General features: G+C 39.6%; 1 protein-coding gene across 2 annotated transcripts in view; it reads right to left on the bottom strand.

The window, feature by feature from the left end:
- Positions 1–15,793, bottom strand: part of LOC118785488 (rho GTPase-activating protein 6-like) — a 118,417-nt gene extending 102,624 nt beyond the window's left edge. Inside the window, exon 1 of one of the 2 annotated variants that reach the window (XM_036540174.1) lies at positions 15,730–15,793. The gene's annotated coding sequence lies outside the window, so the exon portion shown is untranslated. The other variant, XM_036540173.1, reaches the window with a different exon arrangement.
- Positions 15,794–18,766: the final 2,973 nt, after the last annotated feature.

Below are 18,766 nucleotides of genomic sequence, written 5' to 3'. Positions count from 1 at the left end.
ATCCAAAACGACTTACATAGGTTACAGTTATTTACAATGTTATCCATTCATACAGCTGGATATTCACTGAGGCAACTGAGGGTTAAGTACCTTGCCCAGGGGTACAACAGCAGTGTCCCAGCGGGGACTGAGCCGGCAACCCTTCGGTTACGAGTCCTGCTCCTTAACCGCGATGCTACACTGCCGCCATCCTGAGTTTCCCACAACCTGACGCAACACACAGTACAGCCCTGCAGTATATGAGACTAAAATGTGTCTCTCTAATTAAGTAGTATGTAGCATCTTTGCAAATATACAATGCCACATAATGCTGAAAGTGTAAAAAGAGTTCAGTATATGGTGCATTGATAAATGACACCTGTCTACCCTTACATTTGTCCCAGTCCAGCATAAGCCCCAACTCCAAACTCACCATTTTAGAGCAGCCACTGTGTATTTACAATGTATTTAATGTACTTTCTGTATCATCCAAAAACCTGCAGTAAAGTGATAATAACAGGGACACCATACCAAGTTGGGTAAGGGATACAACAATACTAAGAAACATGAACAGGGCTATGCTACAGAGCAACAGTAACTCTACAGTGACAGGAATAATTTAGACTGATGGAAACTGGGATACTGTGCAGAGTGACACATATAGGACTACTGTAGAGCACTAGTAACAGCATAACAGCAACTCTACAGTAACAGGGATACTGTAGAGTCACAGTAATGCAACCCAGCACTGTCACCATCCCCTGAGCCACAAACACCAGTCACTCCTTTGCCCACCGCCTTTGTGTGGAGAGCATAACACACATCATCCTTGGCCTCTTCTTTTTATAGCCTTGAACACATTGGGTATCTATAAGAGTACTTATAGATTTAGTTCAGATTAGGGATGTGAATTTTAAGAAGTGTCCTTAATCGATTGTTGTTAACCTTATTAAATAATAATCGATTAATTGTCAGGTTTTTTTCTTAGCCCACCCAATACCGTTTAGTAGGCTAGGCGTAAATTCTACGATCATTGAAGTTTATTGTACTCTAGGCTATTATAAAAGCGATAGTTACCTTGTAAATATACATAACACAAATGCATGTTATATTCCTCAGTTAAATGTTTATTGTAAATCAAAAATATAGGACATTCTTGTATAGCACCAGTTTTAGAATATGCGCTAAACAGCTAATCACACCGGTGTGACCATACGCGCGAAAGGGTTAAAACGAAATTTGCCGTTCAGCACATCTGCGTTTGCCATGCCTTTCAGTAATTCAGCCAGGTAAATATCTGCCCTGTAATTATGGAAGGAAGGTGCGGTCAAACTTGATAATATGATTAATTTGCGTTTAAAAATTAACACAGTTAATTGCGATCGAGCGTTAACGCGTTAACATTGACAGCCCTAATTACAAGAGGAAATGGTTCTTTTGGAAGCTTAATTCAATTAATTGTTTAATTAAATCTTAATCGATTAAATTATTATTAACAGTTAACTGAAACTCGATTAATTAACAGCCCTAGTTCAGATTACTCTGTACATGTTTTGCCATGAGAAACAGCATTTGCCCATTTTCAGTTATGAATTTCCAGGCCTCCCAGCACTTAAGAACAGACTATTCAGGCCATGGTGACCCTAATCCAACATCCATTTACAACACATGCTCCAGGATCTTAAACGCAGACGCATTGTACATTGTAGTTGTCACAAGGTAATGTGGTGTTGCGGTCGTAGGGGGCAGTAAACCAGCCACATAAGAATTTTTACAAGAAAGTGCTTAAATTTATTAGCACACGTGACAAAACAAAAACAAACAAAACACTTGTAAGAGCAAAAAAAAAGAACAAGCTAAAGCAAACTCAAGCCTATGGCCCTACTGGCCCAAGTACTGGCATTGCAAGATGACCAGACCAAAACTCTCTTCCTCTCACAGTCACCCGAGCCAAATCTAGCCCTTGTGAGAGAACCCCCAGAACTGAAACTATCCCCCCTTTATATAGACAGGTAAGGGCTACCTCCTCCCCATAGCCTAAACCAAAGGGCACAGAAAAAGAAGGAACAAAACAATAATCAATTATTTAAATAAACAAATAAACAAACTGCAACAGTACATAAGTATGATGAAAATTTAACCAAAGTAGGTAACAACAGAATTCAAGATATAAACAAAATAGTCTGTCCGAATTAAAGCATGCATGTAATTGCACTAATTCCACATCTCCCCCTTTGCCATGATTACCGGTGCTCCGGTGCGCTTTATGAAGCCCTAAACAGCAATCACGCGCCCTTTCGCGCGCGCCTTTCCCGGGAGATTTGAATGCGACTGACGGTAAAGTTTAAATTAACATACTTGACATATTTTGAGTTGCATCAGCACACAAACACCAACATACGCTCAACCACAACACATTTTCGAATACATTACACACAACCAAATAAACAAATTACACACTTGCATCCCACCATAACATTCATATATTATTGTTTGGGACGTACATCAAAACTCCACTCCGCTTTTTACCGCAAGCCATTTTCCTCGCTTTTTTTTCCTTAGTGCCAGTTCAGAGTTGCTTCAACCTGCAAACCTTCTAAGAACCGGTTTGCTTTTCCACAGGCTAGAGAGCCAGCATAGAGTCACATCATTACGTCACTGTATACGTCTGTATATCTCTCCACTTTCCCGCTAGCGCCAAGCTAACAGTGGTGGCTGGTGAGCTAGAAACAGGGGAAGACCAAACACTACCTTTAAATCTATCATTACTTTCAAACTGTTCCCCTTTATCCTCCTTGATTAACAATAAAACAAATAATTCACAGAATAATCAACACCAATCGCGTAAATAGAGTAAATGACTATGCTCGCAAAACAGCGCAGATTGTCTGTAGTTTGTGTGCTTGCGAAAGCTACAACATGAGATTGTTTAATTAACAAGGATGGCATTTATCGATTTAAATTACGTTAAATGCTCATGACACATCACAGCTTTTGTGAGGTCTGTGTACTAAACGTTATTGTTCATTGCACTCAACCTAACCTAAAAGTTTTTTCTCAGTAATTTAAATCGATTTAACTAAATTTAGCTCTGTTCTGTGATTTGAATTTTGTAACACAAGAAAGCTATAATGTGACACATTTAAGAGAAAGCTTTGGGATTACTTGCCACTTAATTATTCAAATTGCCATCCTTGTTAATTAAACAATCTCATGCTGTAGTTTTCGGAATAGCACACAAATTTCAGACAATATGTGGTGTTTCACGAGCATAGTGTTTCGCTAGCTTGCAGCCACCACTTCAAGCTAGCGGGAACAAACAACAAAAACAAGAGAACAGTGCTTTAAAAAACAAACTTGTCCACTTTATACAATGTTAGCTTTTTCTGAAGCCAAATGTTAAGTGACATTGGTAGGTGAGTCAATGGCAATGTTAGAAAGTAGCATGCTAACGTTAGCTAATGTTACCAAGGTTACCATAGCTAGCTAGCTAGCTGTTGGTCAGCTAACATTACCCAAGCATAGCTAATAATTTCTCATATCAATGATATCAGCATCGAACATAACATAGGCGACCGCCAGCTAGCTAGCCATCAATGTTTCGTTTGTAACATTGATGTGAGAAATTAGTAGCTTGTTAAACAGCTAAGAAATACATAGCTCGCTGGCAACAATGTGAAACATTTAAAAAATAAAAGTTTTTTTTCTTTTTCTTCTTTTGAGTCAGACTACACACTACACTAGCTCTGATTTTTAAAAAAAATGGCAGTCGCAAAGTTTTAGTCGGTCTTATTGGACACGACAATCCTGCCCCCAGCCCCTGCGTAGCATTTCTTTGTTCTAGACCAGCAAAGTGTTGGTGCCTCTCTAGAACCAGTTTTCCTGGCCGAGAGCCGGTTCTTTGGCTGTTGAAACACAAAGAACTGGTTCGAGATTAGGCACCAGCTCCGAACCGGCCCTCAAACTGCCTTGGTGGAAAAGGGGCATTAGAGATCAGATAATTGTATGTGGTGATTGTGGTAAATTAAGAATGGGGTACTATTACCAGTTTACACCAGACACGGCCTGTGAGTGTTGAGCAGTTCCCATCATCATCACCTTTGTTGGAACCAGGCCTTCACAAGGATCCTGGTGTTCATGACATTCCTTTCACAGCCTGTCAAAGCAGAGCACTGACAGACAGTCCTCTGCGGTGCCTTATCTTTTAATAAATCTAACTCAGTCCAACCCTATAAATGTATTCCCCTGACACGACACTGGTTCAACTTTGCCATGACACACAGAGCCTCCAGCATAAGTCACTGGAATAGTATAATAAGGCCCAGATTTGGGAACTGATGACCACAGGGAGGATTGTGATGTCATGTAGGACCAGAATGTTTCTTACCAATGGTGTAGCAAACCAAGACTATCTCTGACTGACTATCTCCCTTATGAAACTGCACTATTTATAATAAAATATTATAATTACTAAATTACTATCTATATTTTTTCTTAGTTGTTGACACTACAAATACCTCTGAATACTGATTTCTATACTAACGCTAGCAGACTACTACTTTAATTCTAATACTGGTGGCTCCCTGAATGCTATTGCTTCCCCATTGAGAGATGTTATGAGAGGCACCTAAAATCAGACTGTAGCAAAGACTATATGGTACTTATTGTGTTTCCCTTGAGTATCTGTCATAACTTTATGGCAGACGTGCAGTCACTGACAAGTGACATAATGCCCCATACATATGTAACAAATCTTTCCTCCCATATTCCCAGAAGTTAACCTAACAAGGGGTCTTTTTTTTTTTTCAGTGTGAGGGCACCGTGAAGAACTCTCTGACAATCTGACTGCAGAGGGCACTATAAGCATTGATTAATACCTGTCCAAACATCACTTGACTGAAAACTCAGTTAATCATGCAAACCAATAAGAACAGCAGATATATTTTCAAACTACAAATAATATCATTGCTCCTGTGGGGTCTTACTGAAGCAAAAGCTCTGTGACGTGACTGGGAAGTAGGCAAAGGTTTAGGCCTGCATACTTTTTCCAGATATGTGTAGATCTCTTAGGCTTATCTTTACAAAAGACACATTGAATTCAACATCCCTTTTCAACTCTTCAAAGATTCCATTTCATCTTCCTTCAGCAAGACATGGCACATGCCCTCTGATCAAATATATCACAGTTGGTTTTAATGAACTCAAATCACTGTCACCAGATCAGTGGCAGATTTAGGTATGGCATACCTATAATGGGAGTCAATTATTCTGTGAATTATTTGTTTTATTGTTAATCAAGGAGCATAAAGGGGAACAGGTTGAAAGTAATGATAGATTTAAAGGTAAAGTTTCAGCTTCCCCTGTTTCCAGCTCACCAGCCACCACTGGGTACCATAATGTTATGATCACAGAAGGCAAAGCACCTGCGACAGACAGCCTGGAATGTGCTCTAGCGAGTTCTCTCCTCTGACTAAGCGCAGAGCGCACTGCGCTGTTTTCATCCAAAATGCACTCCAGCAATCACTTCACTGTAAAGGAGCCTAGGGGAGGGGAACAGAGCGAAGAAACACCAATAGAAACTCTGTTTCTCATCCAGTGGGAACATGAGGGAGTTAACCCTTTGTAAATGGAAATAATATTTGATTTAAACGCATATGCAATTAATATCAAATAATGGTGGGGACAATATTAGGTAATCAGAAAAGTGGTAGGGACGTATCCCCACCATCCCTACCATAAATTACGCCCATGCCCACCTCAGAAGTATGAGATGGGGAGGGGGGCGGGGGTATGTGGACCTCAGGTCTCCCCACTGGAAGCCCAAGGTAGGGGGTGCGGGGGAATCTATCAAATTTGTACAGTACTAATGCAATTAGTAAAATCAGTCACACTACGAAATGCTACCAAATAAACCACAATTCATTCATAATACTGTGAATATGTAGTTTCACAGACATATTGTTGCATTTTTTCTGGTTTGTGCCTAATCGTTAAGAAAAATATAAAACCAGTCTGCACACCACCAAGGTGAAGTGGTTTAGTCTTGACGCTTGGTTGACAGTGTTGGAGGATGGGTAATGTATTAATGCTCAAGTGCCAAATCATCACAAATAGATAAGAAAAGGTCAGGTGCCCAGTTTAGGAAAAAGAGGAAAGAAGAAGAGGAGAAACATGCAAAAGATAAAGGTATGCAGCTATGTCATCTCTTTATGAGTATAATATTAGGCATGTAATGAAGTTAGCTAGTATAACACTTATGTTTGTCAGCCTATGTTGCTATGTTGTAGTGTGTGGCAGAGCTGAAATGAGTAGCTCGTGTGAGTCCTGTGTAAAGCCTGTGGGGCAGCAGGTAGTGGGTAGCCGAGTGGTTGCAGCGGTTACGTCACTCCCTGAGAACTGGTTAACTATGGTTGTTGCCGACAGGCTGGTGGCAATTTGCCTTTAGCTCAACTGGCAACGACGCTGGCCTAGAGGGGTTGGCAATGAGCAGGGAGAACCTAGATTCGAAACTCGCTCGCTCCCTGACCCACATAACATCTAGTTAATATACACAGCGCAGTCTACACCCGTTAGTCTTGCTATGCTATTACACATAGGGCGACAATATTCTGTTTTCTGTCCAACTAGCTTACATAACATTGGATATAATTTCACACAGTTTCATGATGATAATGTGTAGCCTGCAGCAAAACGATTACAACCTAACTAGCACATTATTGATTTGGTTAACTTTCATTGAGGTGACATCATAAAGGTTTTCTGTGATTGTATTGACTAGGTCCTGAGCTCAGTAAGGGGAATTTCCAATGTTGTAGGCTAACTTAAAAGACATCTACATTATGCTGATATTTTGTATATTTTGTGAAATATTGAGTCTTTTGGGGTGTCTTATGCCTAGAATTAGCCAAGGAGGTTGTATGGTTCATTTGGTTCCTATTCTGAGAGTTTGATGAATTGTGCATAATGACAGTTATATTTAATTGTGCAACAAATGTATTTAGGGTGTCAGACTCATATACTGTATTTCAATGCAAATTCAGTGGCACTTCTGAAATATGTTGTTCCAAATGTCCGAATAAAAATTACAGTTTGATTATTATTATTGCAGAATGGCTTTTTTTTGTTGGTCGGGGGGGGGGGGGTGCTGAAGGGGGGGTTTGCCCAGGGAGCCATACAAGCTAGAACCGCCACTGCACCAGATATATCTTCTCGCTGAGACACAGAGATATCACACAATGGTCATAAGGTGAGTAAGCAGATACCTCCCGCTGCTTGCTGCACAATGTGATGGGATTAAATTTTCTGCTCATTGCTGTTTCATTTGGCCAGACATTCATCACTCACCCATGACCTGCTCTCAGTAAATCCTTATAAACTAACATGCCTCAGAAATACATTACACCGTAATGCAAGATTACCTGTCAGGTCCCTCCTCCTCCTCCATCTCTTTGATGTGTTCCTGCAGTTTACAGTCCATCTGGTTTAGCCAAATCAACCCCACAGTCAATGAGAAATACTGCCATGGTGCTCTAAGACTAGGTTCTGCACTCAAGTCTTTTTAATGAGAAGCCTGTTGGAGAGCTTCATGTGAAGCCCACTACTAAAGGTTCCAAAATAATGAACACTGTCAAACATAGAGCTTATTACATACATGAATATCTCTTTGTTTGAATAAACACTCTTCAAATTAGAGTGAAATTTACTTTGAACTAATTTCCACCTATTCACAGACCTTACCATGAAAAAGCTTTGTGGATCACCTTAAAATACTCACAAAGCCTGCCTCTTAAATTCTTCAAAATTATTGGATTGATGAATTTCATAGTAGATTATATCGACAACTGTAGGCAGATGGAATAAAATGCATCCTCAAAAGACCGAGTAACACATCTCAGAATCCAACCTGCAATTTTTGCCTCGTTAACACATAATGAAGTGTTCTGGTCATGTTTCCTGGCTAGCGATTGGAGCTAATCATCTCTCTTAACGGTTCATTGTGGGGAGAGCAGGAACAACTGGTGTTATAATACATAATAAAAGTGTTTCCTTACAGACTAGATAGATTGATCTCTGGTTTCCCACATTTTAATCTACTGTCACATAGGGGCCTCATATCAGGCATTCCACTTAATACTCCAGATTGTATGACTCACTGCCATGCGTAATCATTACAAACATTACACATTACTCATCACAAAGGGTGAGGGATTCACTCTCTATGACACTATGAGGCAACTTCCCTCTGCTGCTTTAGCCTCAGCCATTCCCTGAGCATGTACATTAATGCCTTATGTCTTGGCTAATACTGATATGCAATATACAGTATAAAAATGCAACACTTTAACCAGTATATAATTATTGTGTAACGAATATAAATTTCACAAACTGCTGTCATCACACAGATAAAGGAGGTGTTATTGTGAAAAAAAAATCTGTTATGAATCAAAAACAATTTTCTCACCTTATTAATGTTCTCATTTCCCAAGAACATTGGGTTTATTGTCTTTTACAAACTGGCAATAACAAGGAGCATGAGACAGTTCCCTTTGAATCTGAACATGGGCAGGTTTTCTTACTGAAAAAGAACATTTCTCAAGAGGCTCTCTTCCTGGAAAGGATGCATTTGTTGAGTCATAATAACATGACAACACAAGCACTCATCCTGGCTCTGTCACCTAATTACCTCCATACCCCTACCCCCACCCTTATCTACCTGGTCCATCTCTGAAAAACAGCCCTTGGTGACACCCACATTATCCCTGACCCTGTGATTCAGCTACAGACCCAGCCACACAGTCTGCTATGCAGAGAGAGGATCACTGATTGTATGTTTGCTGTAGAACACAGCAAAGAGAGAGTATATGCATGCTGTTGCTACAGTAAAATATAGGACCATCCAATGATTCCTAACTTCCAAAAATGGAACATTTGATATACAGCAACAGTAATTGGAGCACCATAATTCCGACCATCAGAGGTTGAAAAGGAAACACTTGCATTTATATTGCAAACATTGTCCTTAGTGCTTAGATTTTGAGCATTTGCAGCTCTGCCCAGTTTGATTCACAGCAGATGTTGTGACTTCTTATTTTCTCATTCTCAAAGTAGAGATTTGAATCGAAGTCTGAGTTTCAATTAAAAGAGAAAATGAAATCAATTTGCTGGTGTCCTAACTTCCAGAGAAATACTCATTTTCCAGAGATTAAGACTTCCTGAAAGCTTACAGAGGTGGAACAATGTGTTTCTTAAAATGCTGTGCCAAAATAAAACACACCAATTAAAATGCTTCCCAGCGTTTTCTTTTTTTGTGGGGGGGGGGGGGGGGGGGGGGATTGGGGTGGGTTTGGCAGGAAATGAGGGCAGAATGACCTGTAGCAGGAGGAAATAATCTGTGTACTCAGGCTCTGTGTCCTCTGGCTCAGATTCAATAGGCCTAGCTCAGACTTCAGCACCATCCCCTATTTTAACTTCAAAAAACATTCAGGAGGCAGTGTGAGCACAGATTTTGAATTATGTTGAACTTTGAACAGTGAGCAACTGTTACCTACTTCTAAATACTACCACTGCTAAATAAACAACACCAGCATGGATATTCTTCTTATCATCATCATCATCATCATCATCATTATCCCATTAACGTATGTGCATCAAATGCACATTCTGTACATTTTGATGCAGAAACTTTCGTTCTGAAATACTATAACAAAGACTTTTGTTCTTAAAAAGAGCTTGAGGCTTTGCTGCAGAAATTAATGTTTACTATGGAGCCTGAGCTATTTTTAGCCAAAGATTCAGTCTCTGCATTTGTCACGCTTAAACACACAATTACCAGAAAACAAAAGCTCATGATAACCACGTCACAATGGATGTGGGTGTGAAAGTTTAATGGGGTGAAAGTTTAATTGTATGGGACAGACTGTTTATGGGAGAAAGTGTTGTATGGAAGTGAATATGCAAGGGACTGTTTATTATAGTCAGTATATAGACTGTTTATTAGAAGTGGGCATTACAGGGTACAAGTGTTTACAGGAGAGACATTAAAGAAAGTGAATTTTACAGAAGCATCTGTTTAAAGGAGTGAGTGTGACAATAATTATTTTTACAGTTTACAGGTGCAAGTGTTTAAGGCAGCAAGCATTTAAGGGGGTGACTGTTTATGGGAGTAAGTGTTTAAGGGAGCATTTGTGGGAGGGTGAATGAGTGTTGGAGGGAATGATCATTTATTTGAGTGAGCATTTAAGGGTATGGGTGTTTATGGAAAAGACCTTTAAAGGAGTGATTCTTTAAGGTAGTGATTGTTTAAGGGAGTGAGAATTTAAGGGTATGGGTGTTTATGGGAGAGTCGTTTAAGGGAGAGGATGTTTAAGAGAACAAGTGTTTAAATTAAGTGTCCATGAGTGCCTACAGCAAATTGTGCATTAACTAGAATTGCTTCTCTGCTTATGTCATGCAAGGGCACTGAAAAGACAGACTCTAGAGATCTTCGTCTTACAGTAAACCTTTCACAGTAAACATACAGTAGAAAATCGACAGCACACCTTACAGACTGGCAGCACACATGAGGAACACAGTGAGGAAATTTTGTTCTCTGAGTAGCTTGGTTTGGTTTCAGCAGCCACACTAACCAGCAGTGAGAGATAACTCCATTCTCACTCAGAATGTAGTAATACTGTGATCACATTTGGTCTTCGTCAGACACCAGCAGTGCTAGTTTGTAAATGTTACCATTTGGGGATTAGTGCCTCTCTTGTCCCACTCCTACACCCCTGCATTTAATCCAGAAAAAAAAACAGAACTGAAGCAGAGCAGCTGCAGGTCCTTGAATCCAAATAAAAATATAGATTCAATAACTCCCCTGGTGAGAAAACGCTTTAAGGGAGTGTTTTATTAAATTTGGAAATCTACTTTCTAAATCTATTTTTATCTAATCTGGACCACCTTAAAGTGTTATTTTTCCCTGAAATATCACCACAACTCACCATAGCCCTCCCTGCTACACATACACACATGCACGCATGTGCACATGCACACTCACATGCACTTATGCACACACATACATGCACACACAGAAACACACACGTACACATACACGCACTCACACACATACAAATGCACATACAAACATATGCATACACAAACAACTGAATATTGCAATTATTTTATTTTTAATTTTGGTAATTGTCTGTCTGCAAACAGGCCATTCTTCCAGTTTGGTGATATATGAGCTATACTTTTCTATGTGCACTGAGTGTATTCCACAGACCCAGGTCATGTGATCTGCACAGAGGCCATAGTTGACACTGCCTCTCCAGGAATTAGAGTTTGCCCTGACCGCAAACCATGAAACAGGAATCCCTCCAGGACTGGATCATAAGCTGTTGACCAAGTCCACGTCATCATTTATCACTCTGATCTGATCCACAACTTTCCATTTGTGAATTATGCTTCAGACTCTTTAGTCCCTGGCAATAAATCACAGCAGGCTATAATGCAACTATAAATGCAACCATCTATCCAAAAAGGGCAAGATCACAGATGATCACGTTACCCCTGGGTATGACTATGAAAGGTAACATCAGCCATTATTTGCGATTGGAGTGTATGTGTTTTACCCTGAAGGCTACAGGAATAGTGTATGGGCTTTACCTTCAGGAGCAACAGGAGTGTGTCTGCTAAGAGACACATGCCTAAGAGATACAAGAAAAATGTTTCTGCTTTAAGGGGGAACAGTTTCAAAGGCATGGCACAGCAGGAGTAATCAGGAGGGGCTTTCTAGAGGCCCAGGCAGTGTGAAATTAAACCTCCCACTACAGAATGATGGAGAAGCATCATCTGAAAACACATCTGCCTCATCCTCTCCTCTTCTTCATGCTCACATGTTCCCACTGTTAAGCACACTGGGCTGTCTGGATGGAGGTACTGAGTGCTCCTTCAACAGACACATGTGGTCATTGAATATTTTGACTGGAGTCGTCCAGGACATCCCCACCAGATGCCTTTGGTTGGGATGCTGGCTGCAGAACGGTGCTACAAGTGTGTCAATGTATAACAAAAAGGTGCCATATGCATATATTTTTTAGACTGAAAAAGGTTCTGATGGAGCAAGTTGTGAATTTGATTAAACACTGAGAAAAAAAATTAAGATGGATGGAAGAGACACCAGATTAATAACCCACATCTCAACGAAGAGCAAGATTTACAAGTTAAGTTTATGGTGCCAGTGAAGCCCACAGTGTCAGGGGTTGCAGGGAAAGAACCCAGCCACAGACAGCGCGGGCAGTACAAAAAGGCTAATCTTTAATCAGTCCAAAAATCACAAGCAAAATCGCAGTCAGAAAAACAGTCCAAATCAGTAGCCAAAAATCCAATGGAAAACAGAACACATCCAAAAATGGCAGGTGAAAGAGAAATCCAGGACAGGCAGAATTGGTAACAAACAGAAAAAGAGCAAGCAAATGACAAGAACGAAACAGCTAAGACACTGAGACAATCAGGCAAAGAACAAAGGAAACAGCAGGGTATGATGACACAGGTGTGCGAAACAGGCTTCAGGTGATGGGTGTGGCTCAGTAACAGGTGGACGGGGAGGGAGGCAGGACAAGGAAACACAAGGACCTGTAAACCAGAGCCATGTAGAGAGAGAGTCGTGTCAATGGAAGTTCAAAATGCTTGATCATCACGTGGTTAACGGAGACTTCAGATGGTGGTTTCTGTAATCCCATGGTAACTGAGGGCTAACATGCTTTAATGCACATATTAATTTGATTCAGATGTGCTGATAATATCCAATCTGATTCTTTAACGTCTTACCCTTTAAAAGTGAATCTCTAATGCACTGCTAGTATTTGCTGATAACTTCCGGGAACTATTGAGAGGCTCCATGATCCGCCATTGCTGTAAAAAAATGGTCCATTGGAGCGAACAGAGTTGACGCGACTCTCTCTCTACCTGGCTCTGCTATAAACAAAAGGGCAATGGTTTAGATTAGCTAGTACACAGCAATGTGGTCTCACTGAGAAACTGTGTTTTCATTCAGGCACAAGCATCCAGATTTTACAGACCCAGCTGTTCAAATGCCAGTGATGTTGAAAACACGGAAGTCTTTGGATATGGATGTCGCCTGAGCCATACTGCATAAGGGAGGCTGCATATGACAAATAAAACACCTACAAAGAAACAGTATTGTATATTATGCTTTCTTGTTTGTAATTACTGAAAATAAACAGAGATAAAATATAGACATTTTCCAGGTTAGAAAGGTTCCAAAACAAATATATACTTTTTAAAAACAAAGACACACAAGACTGTACTCTGTCTATTAACAGTTTGATTTCATAAATGGAGCACCCCATCGAGCACCTTTGGGATGAACTGGAACGGAGATTGCGAGCCAGGCCTTCACATCCAACATCAGTGCCTGACCTCGTAAATGCTCTACAGAATGAATGGGCACAAATTCCCACAGAAACACTCCAAAATCTTGTGGAAAGCCTTCCAAGAAGAGTGGAAGCTGATATAGCTGCTAAAGGGGGACCAACTCCATATTAAAGTTTATGTATTTGAATACAATGTCATTACAATGTAATGGTCAGGCGTCCGAATACTTTTGTCCATATAGTGTGTGTATGTGTGTGTATATATATATATATATATATATATATATATATATATATATATATATATAAACCCAGAGAAGAACTCTACACATACATATGTATGTGAGTCTGCTGTGATACAATAACAAGATTAGATCTCCTTGCTGTGGAAGGGAAGAGAAACATGCCTTATGGCAGTGAATATGATGAGTTTGGTATGGACATTCCTCTTTTCTGCTCTGCTGAAGCTGACCTCTTCTCCCAGTGTGAGTGTGTGTCCAAAATGTAAACTAAAAGAGAGCTAGTTACTCTCTCAAACCAAGAGCTGGCTAATCTCTTAAAGTAAGAATCAGCTACAGTTACTCTCTCTAAAACTAAACCATTTTTTCATAATTAAGAGCCAGTTAGTTTCTCTTGTCATATAAATCTAACACTGTGTTTGACTTCTAATGATAAACAACACAGTTGAGAAATCTATAAATAGCTTAAGTATCAACAGTAGCGACAGGCCTGGCTTTTTGTGTGTGTACATCATAACAGTGCAAAATAACAACTTTACTCTTTAAATCATCATGTTGTATTTTTGCTCGCAATTCTTAAAATTTCAACAGGTCCAGCTTTTTCTGCCAATCTAACCACTAGCCCTAGATGGTGTTTATGATGCACTGTTGAAACACTGACAAAGCAGTTCAATTTTCAGTTGAATTCAACTTGATTTCAGTGTTTGCATGTGGCTTAGCTTGCACTGCGCACTTACTTCTTTGAACATGAGCATATTCAAATATCTCTCATAGGCACTCTCTCAATTGGATTTACATCTGAAATGATTCACATTAAATAAGAGAAGACACAAAAAAGAATGTCAAAATACATGGCACTGCTGTCCAAAGATACTAACTCACCATCAGTTTGAAAATTAAAGAGACCTCCTTACAAATTTGTGAAATGAACATGAAATTTTCCTCATGAACACTGCAAGCATCAGTAATAGAAGTTTGAATTATACATTTCATTGATTCCTCTGTTGATTCCTGAGAGATGGTGAGTTTATTACTTGAATGAAAAATGTCTGAAGCATTTGCCATATGTGAACAGACTCAATTACAGCTATGATCGTGTTATATATTTATGCACATTGAACTACAAACCTAGAAACCCCTGGTGATGCTGCCTGTCTGTGACAAAATAAATATGAGACAGCGCCACATTACATCAGCCACACGAGAATCCCAGTCATTTCCTGCCAGTTGGGAATATTTGAGGCACTCTGCAGTACCGAATTAGTGGTGACTGAATTACCGCTTCCATGGCAGCAATTCCTTTCAAAAGGATCCAGGATACCTCTACTGTTAAGATGAATGACATTCTGGACTCCAGCACTCTGGCAAAAGTTCAGCCTGAACTTAGTTTACCCCTTTATATTCAAGTGAAAAGAGTGAAAACCAGATACAAATCATAACATTCCTCGAATTTATCACGTCACACCCCATCCAAGCCCAGTAACAGATAGCAGTCTGTGAGGCATGGTAATCTGCAGCATATAACCAACTGCAAGGAAGGCAGGAGTTACACACTGTTACTCATGCCAAAAGATGCATGTTCAGACGGGCTCAATGCCTGCAGACATGGTCCGCCATGTCTGTATGTCAGCCCTGAGCCCCCCCCCCCCCGCGCAATCATGTATCACTTTCTGATGTACCTCCTCTGTGCCTATGATGTGTTGGTAAAGTGTCAATGCAAACATGACAATGGTTTGACCCACGGTTTGGGTGTGACACAGTCCTCCTGGAATGATGTAGCTATTCATATATTACCGTCATACATTATTCCACATTATTCTTATTATGGAAACACATATGTTCCATACTTATACGTACTGTATATATACACATACACACAGACACACACAATAGATATATCTGCACAGGAAGAAAATGTATGTACTCAAAAGAGCAGACTATCAACACAAATATGTTCTTTCTTGGATGAAACTTGTCAAGCTGGTTTTGTCTCTAGCAGAGCCACAATGATGAATTGTTTGGATGAAAAGCATATGGAAAAAAAACTAGAAAAGAACTAAACTAAGAAAAAGATTTCATACCTTGCATCCCTGTTCAAGCCACCATTCCAAATCAGGCCAGTGTATTCTACTCACCTGAGCACACTGTGTTCATATCCTGAGTTCACATGTTGTTTAAAGCTCCACCTGCCTGGGCATGGGGTTTTCTGTAAATACAGTCACATGACTCCTCTGCTTTTGTATGCATCCCATTTGTCAAGGAGTAGGTGCACTTGCTTGCGACAGGTGTGGCCACTTCTTCTCTACCAACATATTTACGTGATAATATCTGACCGGTCTAATGCATAAAGGAGCATGCTGAGGCAAAGTTTAGCTGTGACTAAGTTCATGTGCATCTCCCCGAAAGCACAAAACTGTTAGGAGACTAAACAGGGACACACCAGGCCCTCTCATTCATACCCATGGTCCTGGAACTCCTCCACACCAGCTCCAGACATTGAACGTCACAAGACCAATTCACTAATGACCTCCATGGGCTAGATTTACTCCACATTGATGAGTGCAGCATTTTGTCAAAGAAAATAAGTAAAACACTAAATAGTAAAAAGAGAATGCCAATATTTCCTAATTTGGATAAGTTAAGAGGCATGTCAGTTCATCATTCCTGTCTTCCGTCCAATCAGTAAACAAAACAATTTGACATTAGAAGAAACACACTATACTCTATACTGCTATACAAAATGCCTTCATGGATAGTGTAGCATGTACATGTTCATTAGGAAGTAATTAAATACACATCATAGTGCTAGCCTTTAAAATTGCTCAGGATAAGAGCTCCTGTCAGATGAATAAATGTAAATGAAGTAACAAAGGAGCACCATAAACCTGCCTTTGATGACATGGCTGTAAATTAGAGAAATATATCATCACAGAACAAAAGGTCAAATATTTCTATAATGCAGAAAAGGGAAAGGCATTCCACCTTACTAGGAAAAGAAAAATCCCAGCATTCACTGCATCTGCTTCATTGAATCATAAATGTTTTGGGCAAGTTAATTATGGCTCTGTCAAAGGATGTGTTGAATTGAAAGCATGCAGTCTCGTACCGATCATTTTATTCACGCTTAATGTGACAAAGAAAACTGGAACACCTACTGTTGCTCCCTGCTGACCTGATTCATTGAATAATATGTGAAGTCTGGTCACAGTTTGAACCCTGAATAGGTGTTCTGATGAAGACCCATGTAGAGTAAAAATGTTAAGATGACCTGTTAGACATGAATATCCCCAATCAAGTGTCTTAAACTAGCATTCTTAAATGAACATATGACTAGTTATGAAAGCATGCCCTTCCTCACCGCATACTTTCAGTTCAAAAGTTCTATTTAGCTACCCTTGCTATTTCAATAAACTTTTTCTTTTTTTGATTATGCATCGGAGAAGCTGGTTTTGTCTTCATTATTTGATCAGAAACACAACATTGTCTGTATAAACTGACTAGTTAAAAATACAAGTAATTTAGGGATACTGTACATGTTTCCAGTGTATATTTTTATAAACTGTTTTCTGGACCCTGGCATTATAGAAGCTTTTGAAATGAGTCTATCTATCTATCTATCTATCTATCTATCTATCAAAGGCTACATTCAGACTGTAGGCGTTAATGCTCAATTCCAAACTGTTGCTCAAATTTTTTGCTCACATTTTTTCTATCTGTTTATACTCATTTTTGAAAGTGGCCCATATCAAAATATCAGTGTGAACAGACGTCCATCAAGAAATGTCCCACATGCGCATATAAACAACACAACAACAAAAGACAACTGCCTAGCCATGCAGAATTATAATGAGGGTAACCTGTCACATGAAGAGTGACACTGAAATCACCTGGGCCACGCTAAATATGCTCAGTACCCACACACAGATCACATTCAAGTCAAAGTCGAATGGCTGGTTATCCCATTTATTTCCACATATTAAGCGGAAATTTGAATAGCTCCGACTACATGTATTTTATCTGTTCATACTGTTCTTAAAACATCCAAACTGGGTCACATGTGTGGGAATATTTTTGCATTCAGACTTTTTAGTTGCGGTCTGAATGTAGTCTATTTTTCTCTTGAAATATACTGGCTAACTAACACACTGAACTAAACTGCTGAAATCAAATGGAAATCAACTAATTAGTCAGCATATGGACTGAAAAGCTTCATGTGGATGGAGGATGAAAATGCAAGTGAGAAAAACAGAAAAACTCATGAAACTAGTTGCCGTCACAAAAAATTTCCCCGTAGTTCCACCCTTACCCAAGGCAGGCAGCACTGTGTCGCAGTGCAGCAGGTTGTTTGGATTAGTAAACAACAAAATCTTTCCAGGGGTGGAGTTCCCTACCAGTATTCTAACTGTAGGTAAGGGGCTGCTTTAACGGAAACTCCTTCATTAACAAGGATAAGAGTTGCTGAAGCTGCAACTGAAATCTACTGAAAATTACAAACCTCAAATCTCATGCACTGAGCACCTCATACTCTCACTCTCAAAAGTCAAAGTCTCAGGCATCTGAATGATTTCTTTTATCATATCTAATTTTCTAATTTATCTCCATGTGAAAGTTTCATTTATTTGATGTAAAGCTGGCATTGCTAACTAGAGAGAGTACTATGTTGCACTTTGCTGAACTTGATAGCTATCTCTGCAACAAGTACAAGCCCCTGTGGCTCTCTAGAAATAACCCCCTTCCCCTCTGCCAAATAAAATGAAACAAAACAGGAAACAGTATTTCTGATCTAATCATTCTAGATACATTTTCACCACCCAACCCTTGAAAATCCTGACTGATATATACTTCACCTGGAAGGTAGCCCTTTTGGCAGTATAATTTGAGTTTCTCTTCAGTTTATGAGTTTGTCTGAAAGCGATGTATACAGTGATGTCTTTTGTAGGCATCAGTAACAGAACTCTTAAAGCAGAACACAAACAGTGTAACCCAGGAAGGAAGGAGAACTGATCCTTGATACTTTAGCAAACTTATCACAGTAATTAGATGGTCAATAAAAGGTAAATGTAATGCTGTAAATGTAATACTGTAGGCTCTGTTTCAATACAGTTTATAATCTGTAGAACATATTATATTGTTAGATGTCACCAATCAGCAAATACACTAAATGTACTTGTA

This window comes from Megalops cyprinoides, chromosome 11 (assembly GCF_013368585.1).
Source record: "Megalops cyprinoides isolate fMegCyp1 chromosome 11, fMegCyp1.pri, whole genome shotgun sequence".
NCBI lineage: Eukaryota > Metazoa > Chordata > Actinopteri > Elopiformes > Megalopidae > Megalops > Megalops cyprinoides.
The sequence above is the reverse complement of the archived record's forward strand: the minus strand, read 5'-3'. Positions and strand labels throughout refer to the sequence as shown.